We start from the raw sequence: 21,982 nt of genomic DNA, 5'->3' as shown, positions 1-21,982 counted from the left end.
TGCCAGATGCAATGCTGCTTGTCTTGATGGGTATGCGCAGCACACCTAACAAAAAGACTGGGCTGTCCCCTCATTAGATCCTTATGGGGAGGGCTATGGGATTGCTAGCAGTGAACATTGCAGATGACTAGGTGCTGGATTATTGCAAAGGGCTTGCTGACGTGGTTTGTTCTTTGTCTCATCAGGTTGGGGAAGCTACAGGCTAGCCGCAGCACAAGCTTTGCCATGAGCTAAGTCCTGGAGACTGCGTAATGGTTAAAAAACATATGGGGAAAACGTCTTTGGACCCGTGTTGGAGAGGGCCTTTCCAAGTGATACTTGCAACCACTACTGCAGTAAAGTGTGCTGGTCTCCTGAACTGGGTTCAAGCAAACTACACTCACAATGTTCCAAATCCCCTGAATGATACAGCACCTGTTCCAGAAGAGTTGGCTAAAGTGAGCAAGAGGGATCAGGTTAGTCAAGCTGTGGGGACTGGACAGGTGGAAGCTACAGTGCATGTTCATTCTGAAGGAGTTTTAAGCAAGTCAACACCGGCGATTGGTACAGGATTGAGACAGAAGCATTTGACTCCTGCTAGCTCGGATGCTGATGAAGGACGAGCTGCAGTAAGTTGAAACGCTGTACCTGGAGACCGTTGGCCCAAAAAGCATTCAGTGTCAGCCTCTGACTATTGCTGAGGAGACTAAAGAGCTGAGTCAAAGTGATGGTGATGCTGAGTAAGCAGGAGGTTGAAAAGAAAAAGAGTGCCAAGTCGAAAATACTAATCTCCAGAATTGACATATTTTGCTGAAAATTGCTGTGAGAGAGAGAGTTTGCAACCTTTTGCGTTAACTTTCTGGATTCAATTCAACATTCTGGAGTTGGAAATCACTGTTGGGATGTATTTTATGGTTTCATAGCCAATCGATGAAGACATTATAACTTGGAAGTGATTATAAGCGACTATGAGATGCGCCTCTGTTAATATTTGAACTGCTGCAGATTTTTATTTTTAATAAAATTACTCTAGAAGATCAAGGAACTTTGTGGATCCATTTCCATTTTTGAAAGACTATTTTTGATTATTGCTTGGCTGATATATAAAAAGTACTGAAAGAGATAGTGATATATAGGTGCTTTGCATTTTTGATTTTGATTTTGTTTTAGAAATTTGGAATTTAGACTTTTGGTTTAGATTTACAGAACTCATTGAGTTAACTCAGAACAAAAGCAGTAAGTGTAAAGACGTATGCATAGGTTTAGAGATAGTTACCATGATTATTGTGATGTCTATTGGATTACGTTTGACCATAGTCAGTGATTCAGACAGGATCACATCCACAACTGCACCAGTTTTACTGGAACAGGAGGCACTCTGATGGTTCCAAAGATGATTTGACATCCAAAGTATATTATTGGCTGCTTTACGAATATGTAGAGACCATGGAGGCTAAAAATTGTTGCGTTTGCACACAGTTACGTGCTTCAGTGAATGAAGGAATTACCTACCACAGTTTGCCCCTAACACATGGAATTTCTTGAAGTCTGTTATTAACCTGGTTGTATAATCAGGAATATTATCAATACTTCAATTGAAATGATTATTTAGGGGGTCATTCTGACCCTGGCGGTAACTACCGCCATGGCGGAGGTCGGCGGTAGCACCGCCAACAGGCTGGCGGTGCACCGCTATGCATTCTGACCGCAGCGGTTCAGCCGCGGCCAGAAACGGAAAGTCGGCGGTGTACCGCCGACTTCCCGCTGCCCCTGAGAATCCTCCATGGCGGCGGAGCGCGCTCCGCCGCCATGGGGATTATGACACCCCCTACCGCCGTCCGGTTCCTGGCGGGTCTCCCGCCATGAACAGGATGGCGGTAGGGGGTGCCGCGGGGCCCCTGGGGGCCCCTGCAGTGCCCATGCCAATGGCATGGGCACTGCAGGGGCCCCCGTAAGAGGGCCCCACGAAGAATTTCAGTGTCTGCTTTGCAGACACTGAAATTCGCGACGGGTGCAACTGCACCCGTCGCACCTTCCCACTCCGCCGGCTCCATTCTGAGCCGGCGTCCTCGTGGGAAGGGTGTTTCCCGCTGGGCTGGCGGGCGGACTTTCGGCGGTCGCCCGCCAGCCCAGTGGGAAAGCCAGAATGACCGCTGCGGTCTTTCGACCGCGGAGCGGTCTTTCGGCGGGAACCGCGTGGTGGGCGGCGACCGCCGTCCGCCGCGGTCAGAATCACCCCCTTAGTCTTGTCTTTTGTTTCTGTCATGAAGCACATGAGCAGCGTTGCAAAAGCTAAAAGCATTGACACAGTGGGAGGGTTCTTTGAACCAACCTAGACACTTGGTGCTGTTTACACACACAAAAACAATCTGATTTGCATATGTAGGGGCAGATTTATAGAAAGTGGTGATGCACAGAGTGCCAAACTGTTGGCGCTATGCCTGCAGAGTACATAAGTGCCCATTCTAAAGAATGGATTCCCCTTTTAACGCCTGTTCTGAGCAGGTGTTAAAAAAGCCATAAAAATGGCGCAAGGAAATCTCATGCATTGCACCACTCTGTAAATACAGCGTAGGGATTTCGGCCTCGTTGGCCCACATTAATGTAAAAAATAATGTTATTGTGGCTCATGGTGGCGCTACGGCATTATAAATATGCCGCTTAGCCCCAAAGAAAAATAATTTATTGGTCAGATTGAGGAAAGGAGGAGAATAATTAAAGCCACAATTGAATAGGGAATAATTTGCAAAGTTGGGAAACAGATGTATCACACACAGTTGCAGGTAACCAAGGACTCTTGTTTATAGATTGGCAACATGTAGGGAAGCAATGAATATATAAGCCAAAATTAAAGACTTATGTACATTTTGTAGGAACTAGTGAATGCAGACATGTATTTTTGTTTAAAAGTGTTTGGGCCTTTATGTTAAATGGAGAGGTCCCTGCTATACCAGGTGTTTATTTCATTTGTGGAAAGAATGCCTACTACATGTTACCAAAAGGTTGGTATGGCATGCCCTATTTAGGAGTAGTTTTTCTGAGCAGCTACCATGTGGAGTATTTTAATGATCGAGTATGGACAGACAAATCACATCCTAGGGTGAGGAGAGGAGCTAATGCATCAGAGAATGCAGGAGACATTTTTGGTGGCATGATTCCAACAGTAGGTGTCATCTTGAATTATAGCAAAGTTAGGAAGTTGTCAACAATTGTGAATACGTTATCTACACACCCTGAAGGTGGCATTTTATTAATGGGCTTGCAAGTGGTTGCTGTGAGATCAATGGGCTTGCAAAATCGCCTTGCATTAGACATCTTACTCCAAAGGAAGGCAGAGTTTGCAAAACATTGCATGCATAACATTGCTGCACTTACATACCTGAAAATAGTAAGGCGATAAGGAAATCCATTGGAAACATGACACACCTGATATAGGATCTGAATGATTTGACAGCAACAGGTGCATGGGAATCTGTAGGAAATGAATTTACAACCATTGGTACATGGTTTGGAAGCTTGGGTAGTGATATAGTGGGAACTATTCTGAGACTCCTGTTAGGTATATTCCTGTGTGCCCTAATAATGTTTGGTCTTTACAAACTATACAAGAAACTGAAGAAGAGAGCTAGAAATAAACAGAGACAAGAGGAGATTGAAATGGAGAATAGAAGAAGCATGTATTGTAGTAATATAAAATTACTGAAATAGCTTAAACACCTACATCGAAACAGACAAGTGAATTTTTGAATTGTCTCATTAAATTGAGAATTGGGTCTTTTATGAAGGCCTACCTGCCATGGGAGAAGGGACTGATATAGCAGAAATGCTGGGAGTGTCCCTTATGTTGTATGTTTTATAAATACATGTTAGAAAATGCATCAAGTTAAAACAGAATTGAGTTTGAAATGTAGAATTGACAATATGTAGTAATTTAAATGTGCACATGTTTAATCAAACACTAGAAACATGGGTGGTATTTGAGTTTTAATGAATGTTGACCAAACTAAAGTGATGTAATTATGTATTTTAGATTCTGCTCTAAGGGAATATGTCAAATCAAATCAAATCAAATCATTAACATTTATAAAGCGCGCTACTCACCCGTGCGGGTCTCAAGGCGCTAGGGGAAAAAGGGGGGGTTATCGCTGCTCGAACAGCCAGGTCTTTAGGAGTCTCCGGAAAGCGCAGTGGTCCTGGGTGGTCCTGAGGCTGGTGGGGAGGGAGTTCCAGGTCTTGGCCGCCAGGAAGGAGAAAGATCTCCCACCCGCCGTGGAGCGGAGGATGCGAGGGACAGCAGCGAGTGCGAGGCCAGAGGAGCGGAGGAGGCAGGTGGGGACATAGAAGCTGAGGCGTCTGTTGAGGTATTCCGGTCCTTGTCGTGGAGGGCTTTGTGTGCGTGGGTGAGAAGTCGGAAGGTGATCCTTTTGATGACTGGGAGCCAATGCAGGTGTCTCAGGTGTGCGGAGATGTGGCTGCTGCGGGGTACGTCGAGGATGAGGCGGGCAGAGGCGTTTTGAATGCGTTGCAGGCGATTTTGGAGTTTGGCTGTGGTCCCGGCGTAGAGGGTGTTGCCGTAGTCCAGGCGGCTCGTGATGAGGACGTTGTAGGAGGCTTGACTGGCTTGTAGTGAGTACCAAGGGGTACTTGCACCTTGCACCAGGCCCAGTTATACCTTATTAGTGTATAGGGTGTCTAGCAGCTTAGGCTGATAGATAATGGTAGCTTAGCAGAGCAGCTTAGGCTGAACTAGGAGACGTGTGAAGCTGCTACAGTACCACTTAGTGTCATATGCACAATATCATAAGAAAACACAATACACAGTTATACTAAAAATAAAGGTACTTTATTTTTATGACAATATGCCAAAGTATCTTAGAGTGTACCCTCAGTGAGAGGATAGGAAATATACACACGATATATATACACAATAGCAAAAATATACAGTATAGTCTTAGAAAACAGTGCAAACAATGTATAGTTACAATAGGATGCAATGGGGAAACATAGGGATAGGGGCAACACAAACCATATACTCCAAAAGTGGAATGCGAACCACGAATGGACCCCAAACCTATGTGACCTTGTAGAGGGTCGCTGGGACTATTAGAAAATAGTGAGAGTTAGCAAAATAACCCTCCCCAAGACCCTGAAAAGTGAGTGCAAAGTGCACTAAAGTTCCCCTAAGGACAAAATAGTCGTGTTAGAGGGAAAATGCAAGGAAAACACAAATCAGCAATGCAACAACGATGGATTCCTGACTGAGGGTACCTGTGGAACAAGGGGACCAAGTCCAAAAGTCACAAGCAACTCGGAGATGGGCCGATGCCCAAGAAATGCCAGCGGTTGGTGCAAAGAAGCTCTTACTAGGCTGAAGAACTGTGAATACTGCAGGAACGACAAGGGCTAGAGACTTCCCCTTTAAAGGATGGATCCCCCACGCCTTGGAAAGTCGTGCAGAAGTGTTTTCCCGCCGGATGGACGCCAACAAGCCTTGCTACACGCAAATTGTGCGTTTGGCGTTTTTGGACGCTGCTGGGGCCCAGAAGGGACCAGGAGGTCGCAAATTGGACCTGCAGAGAGAGGGGACGTCGAGCAAGACAAAGAGCCCTCACTGAAGCAGGTAGCACCCGGAGAAGTGCCAGAAACAGGCACTACGAGGATGCGTGAAACGGTGCTCGCCGAAGTTGCACAAAGGAGTCCCACGTCGCCGGAGACCAACTTAGAAAGTCGTGCAATGCAGGTTAGAGTGCCGTGGACCCAGGCTTGGCTGTGCACAAAGGATTTCCGCCGGAAGTGCACAGGGGCCGGAGTAGCTTGCAAAGTCGCGGTTCCCAGCAATGCAGCCCAGCGAGGTGAGGCAAGGACTTACCTTAACCAAACTTGGGCTGAAGAGTCACTGGACTGTGGGGGTCACTTGGACGGTGTCGCTGGATTCGAGGGACCTCGCTCGTCGTGCTGAGAGGAGACCCAAGGGACCGGTAATGCAGCTTTTTGGTGCCTGCGGTTGCAGGGGGAAGATTCCGTCGACCCACGGGAGATTTCTTCGGAGCTTCTGGTGCAGAGAGGAGGCAGACTACCCCCACAGCATGCACAAGCAGGAAAACAGTCGAGAAGGCGGCAGGATCAGCGTTACAGAGTTGCAGTAGTCGTCTTTGCTACTATGTTGCAGGTTTGCAGGCTTCCAGCGCGGTCAGCGGTCGATTCCTTATCAGAAGGTGAAGAGGGAGATGCAGAGGAACTCGGCTGAGCTCATGCATTCGTTATCTAAAGTTTCCCCAGAGACAGAGACCCTAAATAGCCAGAAAAGAGGGTTTGGCTACCTAGGAGAGAGGATAGGCTACTAACACCTGAAGGAGCCTATCAGCAGGAGTCTCTGACGTCACCTGGTGGCACTGGCCACTCAGAGCAGTCCAGTGTGCCAGCAGCACCTCTGTTTCCAAGATGGCAGAGGTCTGGAGCACACTGGAGGAGCTCTGGACACCTCCCAGGGGAGGTGCAGGTCAGGGGAGTGGTCACTCCCCTTTCCTTTGTCCAGTTTCGCGCCAGAGCAGGGGCTAAGGGGTCCCTGAACCGGTGTAGACTGGCTTATGCAGAATTGGGCACCTCTGTGCCCAACAAAGCATTTCCAGAGGCTGGGGTAGGCTACTCCTCCCCTGCCTTCACACCATCTTCCAAAGGGAGAGGGTGTCACACCCTCTCTCAGAGGAAGTTCTTTGTTCTGCCATCCTGGGCCAGGCCTGGCTGGACCCCAGGAGGGCAGCTGCCTGTCTGAGGGGTTGGCAGCAGCAGCAGCTGCAGTGAAACCCCAGGAAGGGCAGTTTGGCAGTACCAGGGTCTGTGCTACAGACCACTGGGATCATGGAATTGTACCAACAATGCCAGGATGGCATAGAGGGGGCAATTCCATGATCATAGACATGTTACATGGCCATATTCGGAGTTACCATGGTGAAGCTACATATAGGTAGTGACCTATATGTAGTGCACGCGTGTAATGGTGTCCCCGCACTCACAAAGTTCAGGGAATTGGCTCTGAACAATGTGGGGGCACCTTGGCTAGTGCCAGGGTGCCCTCACACTAAGTAACTTTGCACCCAACCTTTACCAGGTAAAGGTTAGACATATAGGTGACTTATAAGTTACTTAAGTGCAGTGTAAAATGGCTGTGAAATAACGTGGATGTTATTTCACTCAGGCTGCGGTGGCAGGCCTGTGTAAGAATTGTCAGAGCTCCCTATGGGTGGCAAAAGAAATGCTGCAGCCCATAGGGATCTCCTGGAACCCCAATACCCTGGGTACCTCAGTACCATATACTAGGGAATTATAAGGGTGTTCCAGTAAGCCAATGTAAATTGGTAAAAATGGTCACTAGCCTGTTAGTGACAATTTAAAAGTAATGAGAGAGCATAACCACTGAGGTTCTGGTTAGCAGAGCCTCAGTGAGACAGTTAGGCACCACACAGGGAACATATACATGCACACCTATGAGCACTGGGGCCCTGTGTGACAGGGTCCCAGTGACACATACATATAGGCCACAAACCTATGAGCACTGGGGTCCTGACTAGCAGGATCCCAGTGACACATAACAACCATACTGAAAACATGGTGTTTTCACTATGAGCACTGAGGCCTGGCTATCAGGATCCCAGTGAGACAGTGAAAACAGTGACAAACACCCTGACATACACTCACAAACAGGCCAAAAGTGGGGGTAACAAGGCTAGAAAGAGGCTACCTTCTCACACAACCCCCCCCCCAAACGAAGGACAATAAGGCTAACCTTGGCCAGTTGAGACTTTATTGTCTAAGTGGTGATAAGTAGAGAGTAGCTCTGCAATAGACTGGTTACTCCCTTTATCATCCACTATATGGTTACTTCCCTGTGGGGATGTAAACCACCCTGTTTGAAGTTTTTTAGCTAAGCAACAATGTGAAGATGTATTTTCAGAGTTTCTATCAGTAAGTTTTAGTTTAGAGCAGTGGGAATTGTCCACTGAACCTATTTGTAGTGATGGAAATGCCAGACAGGGATGCTGTCTCAGAAAAGCCATAGCTGGGCAAAAACTTTGTCCATATGGCTGGAAGAGAGAACAGGGATGCTGTTTCTCTTGGGTTGGAGCAGGGCAGGGATGCTGTCCTATCAGCTCCACACTAGGGCAGGGATGCTGTCCTAAGTGTTGTGAGGCAGTGCAGAGTTTCTGCACTAAAGTTTCTCTGGGATGGTTGGAGGGATGCTCCATGTTAACTAAAATGGTGCTCTTTTTCTCACCAATGTTAGTTATCCCACAGAGAGGTACTTCCACCTCAGGGAGTCCAGCTTTGCCAGCTGATGATTCCCTTGGAACAGGTGCCACCCCAGGAGAGGTTTCTCCCACCACAGGAATAGTATCCTGAATGGTAGGGTGGTTAGGGGATACTGTGATACCCTTTTTACCTGTTGATGGAGAGGGATCCTGAGTTTTCAGGCCTTCTCTCCTTTGCTTTTTCATTTCACTTGAAATGAGAGGGAACAATTCCTCAGGGATGCCCAGCATGGCTGCATGGGCATAAAACTCTACATCAGCCCAACCTGAGGCCTCTAGGTCATTACCTAAGAGACAGTCTACAGGCAAGCTAGGTGATACCACCACCTGCTTAGGGCCAGTAACTCCACCCCAACTAAACTGAATTATAGCTAAGGGAAGAAACTTGGTGGAGTTATGGACATCAATAATCTTATACTGTTGTCCAATGATGTGTTGTTCAGGAGGCACTAGGTTTTCAGTCACCAAAGTGAAACTGGCACCTGTGTCCCTGTAGGCCAAGGCCTCAACACCATTTATTGAAACTGTCTGCCTGTACTTATCCATTGTAAGGGGACAAGCAGCCAGTGTGGCAAGGCCAATGCCACTAGGTGTGACAGAAACTGTCTTGGGACTGATTACATCAGTTTCCACTATGGACCCATAAGTGAACCCAACTACACCATTGCTTGACTGTTGCCAGCAGTCCCACCACTAGTACCACTACTGCTAGGGGCACTAGAGCTTGATGTATTAGTGGTGGTAGGCTCAGGGGGTTTACCTGGACAGGACTTATCCCCTGGCCTATGGCCTCTGTTTTTACACACAAAGCACCAAGGCTTTTTAATGTGTGCAGGTTGGGAAGAAGAGGAAGAATTTGTTTTATCCCCACCCTCTGAAGAGTGTTTAAGATTTGAAGTGGGATCTTTGGTTTTACCCTTATCCCCATGCTTATCTTGAGATTTTTCACCATCTTTCTTCTTATTGCCATCTTTGTCACCCCCTGTATGAACTTTTCTGTTCACTCTTGTTCTGACCCATTTGTCTGCCTTCTTTCCCAATTCTTGGGGAGAGGTCAGATCAGAGTCTACCAGGTACTGGTGCAACAAATCAGACACACAATTATTAAGTATATGCTCTCTCAGGATTGTGTTATACAGGCTTTCATAATCAGTAACTTTACTGCCATGTAACCACCCCTCCAAGGCCTTCACTGCCTGGTCAATGAAATCAACCCAGTCTTGTGAAGACTCCTTTTTGGTCTCTCTGAACTTTATCCTGTACTGTTCAGTGGTTAAGCCATAACCATCCAGGAGTGCATTCTTAAGAACTGTAAAATTATTGGCATCATTTTCTTTCACAGTAAGGAGCCTATCCCTACCTTTTCCACTAAATGATAGCCATAGGATAGCAGCCCACTGCTTTTGAGGGACATCCTGTACAGCACAGGCCCTCTCAAGTGCAGCAAACCACTTGTTAATGTCATCCCCCTCCTTATAAGGGGGAACTATCTTGTGCAGATTCCTGGAATCATGCTCTTTTGCAGGATGACTATGGGGAATACTGCTGCTGCCACCATGGGTATCTAAACCCAACTTCTGTCTTTCCTTCTCTAATTCTAAAGACTGTCTATCCAAATCCAGCTGTTGCTTCTTGAGCTTCAGTCTGGTTTGTTCCACTCTCAATCTATTGAGCTCCCTTTCTAACAATCTGTCATCAGGGTGGGTGGGAGGGACATTTCTAGATACAGAGGTATGATGGGAATGAACAGAAGGAGACCTGTCCCTTACAGAGGGCACCCTAACAGCTTGGCTAACAGTATAATGTGAGAGCACACCATCAGTATGGTGTGATTCAACCTCTGTACCAACTATGCTAGACTGTCTAGTAATGGGCAGGCTGAGAAGTTTCTTTCCTGAATCTTTTCCTGGGGGAGTCCCTGGATCAGATTGAGAACCATTAGCTACTTTTTCACCAGATTGGGCACTTATGGCCTTATCCTGTACTCTAAGCATGTTAATTACCAGTTCTAAGGAAGGATTCTTCCCTGCACTCAAACCTCTCTCTATGCAGAGACTCCTTGCTCCTTTCCAGCTAAGGTGATCATATGCAAGTTTGGACAGTTCAACATTTTGGCCTGTGCCAGACATTTTTAGAGAGAGTTAAAGTGATAGAAAAAAAAAGAAAAAAGTTTTCAGAACTTTTTGGAAAGACAGAAAAAACTTTTTAAACTTTTAAGAACTTTTTGAAAGTTTTAGAAGTACTTTTCAGCACTTAGAAAAGAGTGAAAAGAGGAAATGCAAAACTTTTTGGCTATGTGTATATACACTGACCTTGTTTTGTATATTTTTCTCTTATGAAAAGTACAATGACAAGAGTGGTAAGTAGTCTCAAGCACTTATCCCACCACTGCACAACCAATGTAGGAGGCTGGACTGGCTTGTAGTGAGTACCAAGGGGTACTTGCACCTTGCACCAGGCCCAGTTATCCCTTATTAGTGTATAGGGTGTCTAGCAGCTTAGGCTGATAGATAATGGTAGCTTAGCAGAGCAGCTTAGGCTGAACTAGGAGACGTGTGAAGCTACTACAGTACCACTTAGTGTCATATGCACAATATCATAAGAAAACACAATACACAGTTATACTAAAAATAAAGGTACTTTATTTTTATGACAATATGCCAAAGTATCTTAGAGTGTACCCTCAGTGAGAGGATAGGAAATATACACACGATATATATACACAATAGCAAAAATATACAGTATAGTCTTAGAAAACAGTGCAAACAATGTATAGTTACAATAGGATGCAATGGGGAAACATAGGGATAGGGGCAACACAAACCATATACTCCAAAAGTGGAATGCGAACCACGAATGGACCCCAAACCTATGTGACCTTGTAGAGGGTCGCTGGGACTATTAGAAAATAGTGAGAGTTAGCAAAATAACCCTCCCCAAGACCCTGAAAAGTGAGTGCAAAGTGCACTAAAGTTCCCCTAAGGACAAAATAGTCGTGTTAGAGGGAAAATGCAAGGAAAACACAAATCAGTAATGCAACAACGATGGATTCCTGACTGAGGGTACCTGTGGAACAAGGGGACCAAGTCCAAAAGTCACAAGCAACTCGGAGATGGGCCGATGCCCAAGAAATGCCAGCGGTTGGTGCAAAGAAGCTCTTACTAGGCTGAAGAACTGTGAATACTGCAGGAACGACAAGGGCTAGAGACTTCCCCTTTGGAGGATGGATCCCCCACGCCTTGGAGAGTCGTGCAGAAGTGTTTCCCCGCCGGATGGACGCCAACAAGCCTTGCTACACGCAAATCGTGCTTTTGGCGTTTTTGGATGCTGCTGGGGCCCAGGAGGGACCAGGAGGGACCAGGAGGTCGCAAATTGGACCTGCAGAGAGAGGGGACGTCGAGCAAGACAAAGAGCCCTCACTGAAGCAGGTAGCACCCGGAGAAGTGCCAGAAACAGGCACTACAAGGATGCGTGAAACGGTGCTCGCCGAAGTTGCACAAAGGAGTCCCACGTCGCCGGAGACCAACTTAGAAAGTCGTGCAATGCAGGTTAGAGTGCCGTGGACCCAGGCTTGGCTGTGCACGAAGGATTTCCGCCGGAAGTGCACAGGGGCCGGAGTAGCTTGCAAAGTCGCGGTTCCCAGCAATGCAGCCCAGCGAGGTGAGGCAAGGACTTACCTCCACCAAACTTGGGCTGAAGAGTCACTGGACTGTGGGGGTCACTTGGACGGTGTCGCTGGATTCGAGGGACCTCGCTCGTCGTGCTGAGAGGAGACCCAAGGGACCGGTAATGCAGCTTTTTGGTGCCTGCGGTTGCAGGGGGAAGATTCCGTCGACCCACGGGAGATTTCTTCGGAGCTTCTGGTGCAGAGAGGAGGCAGACTACCCCCACAGCATGCACAATCAGGAAAACAGTCGAGAAGGCGGCAGGATCAGCGTTACAGAGTTGCAGTAGTCGTCTTTGCTACTATGTTGCAGGTTTGCAGGCTTCCAGCGCGGTCAGCGGTCGATTCCTTATCAGAAGGTGAAGAGGGAGATGCAGAGGAACTCGGCTGAGCTCATGCATTCGTTATCTAAAGTTTCCCCAGAGACAGAGACCCTAAATAGCCAGAAAAGAGGGTTTGGCTACCTAGGAGAGAGGATAGGCTACTAACACCTGAAGGAGCCTATCAGCAGGAGTCTCTGACGTCACCTGGTGGCACTGGCCACTCAGAGCAGTCCAGTGTGCCAGCAGCACCTCTGTTTCCAAGATGGCAGAGGTCTGGAGCACACTGGAGGAGCTCTGGACACCTCCCAGGGGAGGTGCAGGTCAGGGGAGTGGTCACTCCCCTTTCCTTTGTCCAGTTTTGCGCCAGAGCAGGGGCTAAGGGGTCCCTGAACCGGTGTAGACTGGCTTATGCAGAATTGGGCACCTCTGTGCCCAACAAAGCATTTCCAGAGGCTGGGGGAGGCTACTCCTCCCCTGCCTTCACACCATCTTCCAAAGGGAGAGGGTGTCACACCCTCTCTCAGAGGAAGTTCTTTGTTCTGCCATCCTGGGCCAGGCCTGGCTGGACCCCAGGAGGGCAGCTGCCTGTCTGAGGGGTTGGCAGCAGCAGCAGCTGCAGTGAAACCCCAGGAAGGGCAGTTTGGCAGTACCAGGGTCTGTGCTACAGACCACTGGGATCATGGAATTGTACCAACAATGCCAGGATGGCATAGAGGGGGCAATTCCATGATCATAGACATGTTACATGGCCATATTCGGAGTTACCATGGTGAAGCTACATATAGGTAGTGACCTATATGTAGTGCACGCGTGTAATGGTGTCCCCGCACTCACAAAGTTCAGGGAATTGGCTCTGAACAATGTGGGGGCACCTTGGCTAGTGCCAGGGTGCCCTCACACTAAGTAACTTTGCACCCAACCTTTACCAGGTAAAGGTTAGACATATAGGTGACTTATAAGTTACTTAAGTGCAGTGTAAAATGGCTGTGAAATAACGTGGACGTTATTTCACTCAGGCTGCAGTGGCAGGCCTGTGTAAGAATTGTCAGAGCTCCCTATGGGTGGCAAAAGAAATGCTGCAGCCCATAGGGATCTCCTGGAACCCCAATACCCTGGGTACCTCAGTACCATATACTAGGGAATTATAAGGGTGTTCCAGTAAGCCAATGTAAATTGGTAAAAATGGTCACTAGCCTGTTAGTGACAATTTAAAAGTAATGAGAGAGCATAACCACTGAGGTTCTGGTTAGCAGAGCCTCAGTGAGACAGTTAGGCACCACACAGGGAACATATACATGCACACCTATGAGCACTGGGGCCCTGTGTGACAGGGTCCCAGTGACACATACATATAGGCCACAAACCTATGAGCACTGGGGTCCTGACTAGCAGGATCCCAGTGACACATAACAACCATACTGAAAACATGGTGTTTTCACTATGAGCACTGAGGCCTGGCTATCAGGATCCCAGTGAGACAGTGAAAACAGTGACAAACACCCTGACATACACTCACAAACAGGCCAAAAGTGGGGGTAACAAGGCTAGAAAGAGGCTACCTTCTCACAGGCGTGGGTCACGGTTTTTCTGGTGTCGGCGGGGATCCAGCGGAAGATCTTGCGGAGCATGCAGAGGGTGAGGAAGCAGGCGGAGGACACGGCGTTGACTTGCTTGGTCATGGTGAGAAGAGGGTCCAAGATGAAGCCGAGGTTGCGGGTGTGGTCAGTTCGGGTCGGTGCGGTGCCGAGGGCCGCGGGCCACCAGGAGTCGTCCCAGGTGGACGGGGTGTTGCCGAGGATGAGGACTTCCGTTTTTTCAGAGTTCAGCTTTAGGCGGCTGAGCCTCATCCAATCTGCGACGTCCTTCATACCCTCTTGTAGGTTGGTCTTGGCGCTGGCGGGGTCCTTGGTGAGGGAGAGTATAAGTTGGGTGTCGTCGGCGTAGGAGGTGATGATGATGTCGTGCTTGCGTACGATGTTGGCGAGGGGGCTCATGTAGACATTGAAGAGTGTCAGGCTGAGCGATGAGCCTTGAGGTACGCCGCAGATGATCTCGGTAGGTTCTGAGCGAAACGGAGGGAGGTAAACTCTTTGGGAACGGTTTGCGAGGAAGGAGGCGATCCAGTCCAGGGCCTGGCCTTGGATCCCGGTGGAGCGGAGGCGGGTGATTAGGGTGCGGTGACAGACGGTGTCAAAGGCAGCCGAGAGGTCGAGAAGAATGAGGGCGACTGTTTCACCGTTGTCCATCAGGATTCTGATGTCATCTGTGACTGAGATGAGGGCGGTTTCAGTGCTGTGGTTGGTTCGGAATCCGGTTTGTGAGGGGTCGAGCAGGTTGTTGTCTTCCAGGAAGGTGGTCAGCTGTTTGTTGACGGTCTTCTCTATTACTTTAGCTGGGAAAGGCAGAAGAGAGATGGGGCGGAAGTTTTTCATGTCGCTCGGGTCAGCCGTAGGTTTCTTTAGTAGAGCGTTGACTTCGGCGTGTTTCCAGCATTCGGGGAAGGTAGCAGAAGAAAAAGAAGAGTTGATGACGGTCTGGAGGTGTGGGGCGATGATGTCGTCGGCTTTGTTAAAGATGAAGTGCGGGCAGGGGTCCGAAGGGGCGCCGGAGTGGATAGAGTTCATGATGGATTTGGTTTCTTCCGTGTTGATGTGGGTCCAGTTGTTGAGGGTGATGGCCGGGGATGCGGGTTCGGTGGTGTTTGGTTGGGTCTGGTGTCCGAAGCTGTCGTGGAGGTCGCTGATCTTGCGATGGAAGAAAGTGGCGAGGGATTCGCACAAATCCTGTGAGGGCGTGACGGCGTTGGCGTTGGCGCTGGGGTTGGAGAACTCCTTGACGATGCTGAAGAGTTCTCTGCTGTTGTGGCTGTTTTTGTCCAGTCTGTCGGTGAAAAAGTTCCTTTTGGAAGCGCGGATCAGGTGGTGGTGTTCGCGGGTAGCGTTCTTGAGGGCGGTCATGTTGTCAGCGGTGTGGTCCTTGCGCCAGGCTTTCTCAAGGGCGCAACAAGTTTTCTTAGATTCTTTGAGGGTGTCAGAGAACCAGAGAGGTTTTTTGGTGTTGGTCTGTCGATGCGTGCGTTTGAGGGGAGCAAGGTTGTCTGCACAGTTGGAAATCCAGTTTGTGAGGTTGAGGGCTGCGTCGTTGGGGTCGGTGGTGAGGGTGGGTTGGTTGGCGGCGAGTGCGGAGAGGAGTTGCTCTTCAGGGATCTTGTTCCACTGTCGACGAGGGATGGGTTGAGTGCGGAGGTGGCGGGTCTCGCGTCGGAAAGTGGACGCAGCTGTGGTCGGTCCAGTGTAGGGCGGAGGTGTGGCTGAAGAAGAAGTGTTTGCTGGCGGAGAAGATAGGGTCGAGCGTGTGTCCGGCGATGTGGGTGGCGGTGTTCACCAGTTGTTTGAGGCCGAGGTTGGCGAGGTTGTCGAGCAGGGTGGTGGTGTTGGGGTCGTTGTTTTGTTCCAGATGGAAGTTGAGGTCGCCTAGGAGGATGTAGTCCGGTGAGGCGAGGGCGTGCGGGGAGATTAAGTCAGCGATGGCGTCGCTGAAAGGGGCGCGTGGTCCGGGAGGACGGTAGACGAGGGATCCTCTGAGGGTGGTCCTCGGGTCGGTGCGAATCTGAAAATGCAGGTGTTCAGCGGCGAGAGGGGTGTCTTCGGTGGAGGTGGTGACGCTGATGGAGTTTTTGAAGATGATGGCGATGTGAAAACAATATTAATTTCCTGAAGATTTATATTTTAAATATGTATGCAAACTTAGACAATATGTAGTAGTGCATCATACTTATTGAAATGTGTCAGCTATAATACTATGTTTTGAATTAATGTAACATGAACACTAATGAACTGCATTTGTTAACATTAGAATTTGCATGAGATTAATGTTTTATTTGAATATAAATGTATTATTTTATTTTTTCTGTTAGTTTAACTAAGGCCTAAACTAATTTTTTGAATGTGCAGAAATTGTAACGTCATTCTGCTTAACGTGGACTTTTTTCAGATGTCTTTCCCATGAGAAGCTAGTTGATAATAGAATCATTCATTGTTTTGACATAGAAAGATATGTATTTTTGGCCTTGAAATAAGAACATCCTGGACTATGGACTAAAAGTTTAAACATTAGTTGCAACCTTGCATGGAATCGGGTGGAGAAATGGTGTTCTCATGACATACCTGGGAAAGGATGGCAGTGCAATTTTGGAGTCGTGTGATCAATTTCTTATGGATGGTATCCCTTTCAACGTAACATGTACTGACCAATTTGGCAAATCAGATAAATCTGGTCCTTTTGATATAATGATGGAAATTTGGATTTGAGTCAGAGTTCAAAAGAGAATCTCCTCTGATTCTGACTGCTAATTAAGAATCCCAAGGAGGTAGCATCAAAGTTGCTCAGATGTGCCACACATTTGATGGAAATGTACACTGTAGACATAATATGCAAAATGCCATAGAGATATGTCTCTAAAATACACAACATAATGAATCAGCAAGTCACAGGGAAATCACTACTAATGTCTTGCACCCCTTACAATGACATACTCTGAGTACATCAGTACGAGCTATTAGTCCTTTGAATGCCGGCGAGACCCAGAGATTTGTAAGTACTTGTAGAAGGCCCTTAACATGTTTCCCAATGGGAAGCTACATCATTGTCTCCACTTTGGTCATGCAAACAGAGATTTCAGTGGGTGAATGCTTGTCTCCAAACACATGCGATTCCAACATAACTGCACGTCACTTTGCTACATGATCCTACATCAATGGCATAGAAATGTGCATTGTGGTTAAAAACTCTAGGTCGACCCGTCATGCCCCCTCTTTGTACATGACAAATGACATGCTATGATGGATGAGGGTATGTGTCAGCCAATAATTAATGGTGAAACACTCCTGTCTGTGGCACCACATAAAATGTACCCCCTTTGTAAATGTCCAATACCACACACAGGTTGGCATGTGCATAAATGTGAGGGAATACCAAAATTATCCCATCAATGGAGGTAGACCATGCATGAAACAGCAGCTTACAAATGTTTTTCAAAAGAGAATGGGACACATGCCGACATGTAGGCACAAGGAATGTTGGCAACAGTGATGGCACATAAATCATGTCAATGGACATTTCCCACTTACCAAGGGAAAGTATTGATCTGCAGCTGCACCCCCAAAACATGTATGCACTATCACATGCATGATGGCCATCTTCACATTATAGGCAGTAGTGAGGAGTAGTGAAGCACCAGCACCCACCATACGCTGAAGACAAGTAACGTCTGGGTGGCAGATACCAACATACTCATATCACCAGACACATGGCCATATGTTGTCCTTGGAGAGCAAATTGTTTATGGATTGTACACAGTTGTGTCCTAGGTCCCTGGGCCAATAGGCAAGACACATCAGTATGCAACACATAACATGTCTACACAAACAATCACTCATCTAGTGTGTTACACATGGCTCATCCCTAATCCTTAGGGGGAGCTGTCAGAACCTAAAACATTCATTTGGCAATGTGACAGGCAGTAATATTCCCTGTACTCACCCACTTGTGGCTGATGTGCTATCCTCAAACACTCTTCAAGTTCTAAGTAGGCCACCGCCATAATGCGGGCCATTGGGGGGTCATGGTCTGATGTGTGCCTCATTTATGTTGAGAGGACATTCCCAGCTGGACCTCCATAACAGGCAGTGTCACCATTGATTATTGGCTGACACATACCCTCACCCATCATAGCATGTCTTCCGGGCCCAGCGTCTCATGTCCTCCCACCTCTTCTGATAGTGGGTGCACCACCAGCTGTGGACACCCAGGGTCCGCAGCTTCTGGGCAAATGGCTCTCCATAGCTCCTTCTTCTGATGGGCGTTGACCTGCATGGATGCAAAAGACAAATCAAGAGATTACAATCACACGTTTTGGCACAAATGGTTGAGTCAAATACATGTCAGAAACACCAAGCTAGACCTTTTCAGTTTGTTACCAACACACAAGCCAATAAGTACAGGGACATGACTACAGACATATGTATTTTCATCTGCAGATTAACCCACTACCCTGCTCATGGCCTACAATGACTAAGCAAGCCTAATGACATCAGGTAGCTTATGCTCCAGCAAAATGTTCTGTGATGTGAGCCACAATTAAACACTACACACCTATGTGGCTTATGAAGGGTAAGCTCCTTAGGCATAAATTGACCGTCACATTCACACTCTGTAAGATTGATTCACTGCATACACTCCCTAGAGGCAACTGCCAGAGTGTAAACTCCATCTTTACACTTGAGTTACAATCAAGGGGCTGGTATGGTGGGTACAGAGAGGGTCTTCCTTGTCCATGTGTGGACAGGTGGCCTAACAAATGCAACCTCATGCCAAATCTGGGGGTTAGTTCTGTGGTATGTACCTGTATCATAAAACAGTGATTTGTTGATATGAGTCTATCCTACAGAGATGGCATCCAACATGCAAAAGCATGCATTGGACAATATCTGTTATTTGACCAAGCTACTGTGTCACTTATCATGGCCGCGCAGGAACCAACACACTGTCTGCACTGTGGGATTGTAATTTGTGCAATAAGCCTGTACAGGACAAATATGACCTGCGTGAAGGTGACAACATGGCTGTGGGAGTAAGGGACCTTTCATGAGCCAAAGACACACATTGGCAATGATGCTAAATGCACATCTGGACTAGTTTAATGATTTACCTCTGTACCTATTCCTAATCTAGTCAAAGGACTCAGGAATTCAGGGCATGTTTTGCCACTAGAGCATCATATTGTCCACATGACAAGATCTGCTGGTGTCCAGGGAATGGGCATAGTGCCACAGTTGCATAGCCATAGTGACTCTCCCGCAGCCTGGATTAGGTCCCACACTGGGAGATACAGTTGACAGCCCCAGGTCTCTGTGCACTGACCAGACACATCCTGCATGACACTCCATTTACACCATTTCCATGCATGACAGCATATCATGTGGCCAGCAGCATTTTGGCATGTGGTTTCTGTGTCAACCTGAAGGGGAGAGTGACTCATGATATGCCTTCCACACAACAGTTTTGCAAGGCCAGATTTGGGTTGAAAGATCTGTGGCACTCTACACGTTGCTCACATGATTTTTAAATGACTCTTGCAAGATACATACACAGCTCATGCTGTCATGTATATACATGTTGTCAAACATTTACAACAATCATGAAGAGAGAAAAATCATTGCTTTGCAGTGATGTCCCCTTACCTAGTTATGTGCATCCAACACAAGGAGGATCTAGGACCACAAAAACCTCACAAAACACAATGTGACATAATATATGGTACTGGACACCAATATCTGCACATTGTACATCCCATTGATTCCACACAGACTGCAACAACAGGCAACACAAAGTCTAGCTGGCACACCGGGGCACATTGTAGCCTGTGAATACTAAATGGATAGTGAAATACAGAGAAAAATGTGTACATGAGGTACAAACCTGCTCCTCTGTTTAGCCATAGAGCTGCCCATAGAGGGGTAGGACCTCATTAAGCCGTCTCCACAGCTCCTCAGCAGAGAAGGCAGGGGCTCTATAACCTGCTGGACATGGCATGATTGCTCCCAGAGGTGGTATACAGAAGTTCAGGTCATGGAGGTGTTGCTGGCAGCAGTGTCAGGAGTCAAGCGAGTGAATATTCATAACGTGGCACTCACGTCTGCCACATATGCTGTCATCACCACTGGCAGACACAATCATTGGCCCGCCACTAGCAACAAAGTTAGCCGATGACTGTATCCGCCACGGTTGCAACCGCCTACTTCCATGATGACTTCCGCCAGTGGTTATGGGCGGTTCCTAATGTCCAGTGGTGTAGGTCAGGTATCTGCTATTTTGGCAGCCTGAAATGCTGTTTTGGGCTTTATAAACTGTGTCACACATAAAAGACATGTTCTGTTACCTCACAAACATCCTTATACTGTCTTATCACGTAGGTCCTTCTACTCAACTACCATTGTAGTATGTTGCAGGTCAGAGATGGCATTTAAAAGAGGTGCACAGTCCACCCCTGACAAGGGTCATTTTGGCGGTCGGAAAATGCAGTCACACTTTAAAGGCTAAATGTGTTGCACATCTTTGGGTTTGGTACAAATCAATGTTGTGGACACGTATTGAAAACCATAGGGGTCACACGTGACCCTTGTGTAGTTGCCGGCTGTGATGTGTACTTGGTGCCGTGTCTTAACAGTCATAAATGCTTTGTCAAGTGATATCATTTACATGCATCATATAGGTTTCTGTGGACACACTGAATAATGTTACAAATCATGTCTTTTCACAGATAGGTACCCAGGGAGAAGGAGGATGCGAGAACCTCCTGTCTACCGCCCACTACCAGACCTTCAGACTATGTAGGAATTCCACATAATCATGTATTACCTCCTGGACAGACAAACAATAGTAGACTTATGTCATCAGTTGGAGCCAGATCTGAAGTCAGCTATTAGTTGTCCAACCAGCATACCACCCATTGTACAGGTCATGTTGATATTGCCCTTCCTAGCCACAGGGTCCTTCCAACATACAGTGGCTCTATCTGCTGGTACATCATAACCTATGTTCAGTCTGGTGTTGTTGGCAGTCAGCGGTCCTGCCTGTGTAACTCATAATAGAACTGTCTGAAAGACCACCATTATGGCACCATTTCAGGTCAGCCAACATGGCTATCTGGTGGTCCGACCGTCACACTTGTAATGAGGCCTTTTGTTTCTTGATCTCCTGCTCTTTGTTACTGCCTCTCAATAAAAGTGCAACAATCGTTGCGGGGACAGAATTACGTCCTGGTCACGATCACACCGGGCTTCTGTTAGGATATTAATCATGTGCACCCAGATTTTATTTTTATATAATCATAAAAAAGGTATAGATTCCCAAATGTCACGTGTGCCCTCCAATGAGGAAAATAAAACCACTGTGATCAGCTTGTTACAATCTGAAACCCTACAAATACTGTAAAGATTTACCTGTGAATAAAAATCTATTAACATGAATTCTAACTTTTAAAAACATTCAATATAATTTATATCCGCAGGCAAATCTGAACACGCGAGGCATTAGGATTGAACACATCGTTTTTTTCTCCATGCTTTTCACATGCAGTTTGACATACAGCAGAAAATGTTAAACAAATATAGCGGGAAAACTGGATGCTTATTTTGAGATATTTTACATATTCCTTGATACACTGACTTGATTTGTCTTTATAATGTTCTTTTGGTTCTGCCACACTGAACTGTACGTTGGCAATAAACTGTGCTATAGTTTATGCATAATCCATTTTGTAAACTGATATAGTATCAAAAAATGCTTTCTAGGCATGAAAGATATTATGCTGGCTTGTGGAAAGCAGGGAGTCAAATGCGGTCCAGTATTCAAATAGAAATGTGAAGTCACCAGATTACTTTCCTGCAACATGTCAATAAGAATTATGCACGGAAAAGAGTTTGATTTTTTTTTCACATAAAACTCAACACTTTGGCCCGAATCTAATGCAGCGCTACTTTTCTTGCACCCCTTTAGCGTCCCACTACTGCCACCATTTGTGGGCCGTATTTAATATACAGCACACCATGGTGCAGGGTAAGGGCAACAGCATCAAAATTTTCGACGCTATTGATGTACTGTGCAGGATTAGCAACAAAAGTTTGGCGCTAATCCTGCAGAGTACACAA

Source organism: Pleurodeles waltl, chromosome 8 (genome assembly GCF_031143425.1).
Source record: "Pleurodeles waltl isolate 20211129_DDA chromosome 8, aPleWal1.hap1.20221129, whole genome shotgun sequence".
NCBI lineage: Eukaryota > Metazoa > Chordata > Amphibia > Caudata > Salamandridae > Pleurodeles > Pleurodeles waltl.
This window is presented reverse-complemented; position numbering follows the sequence as displayed.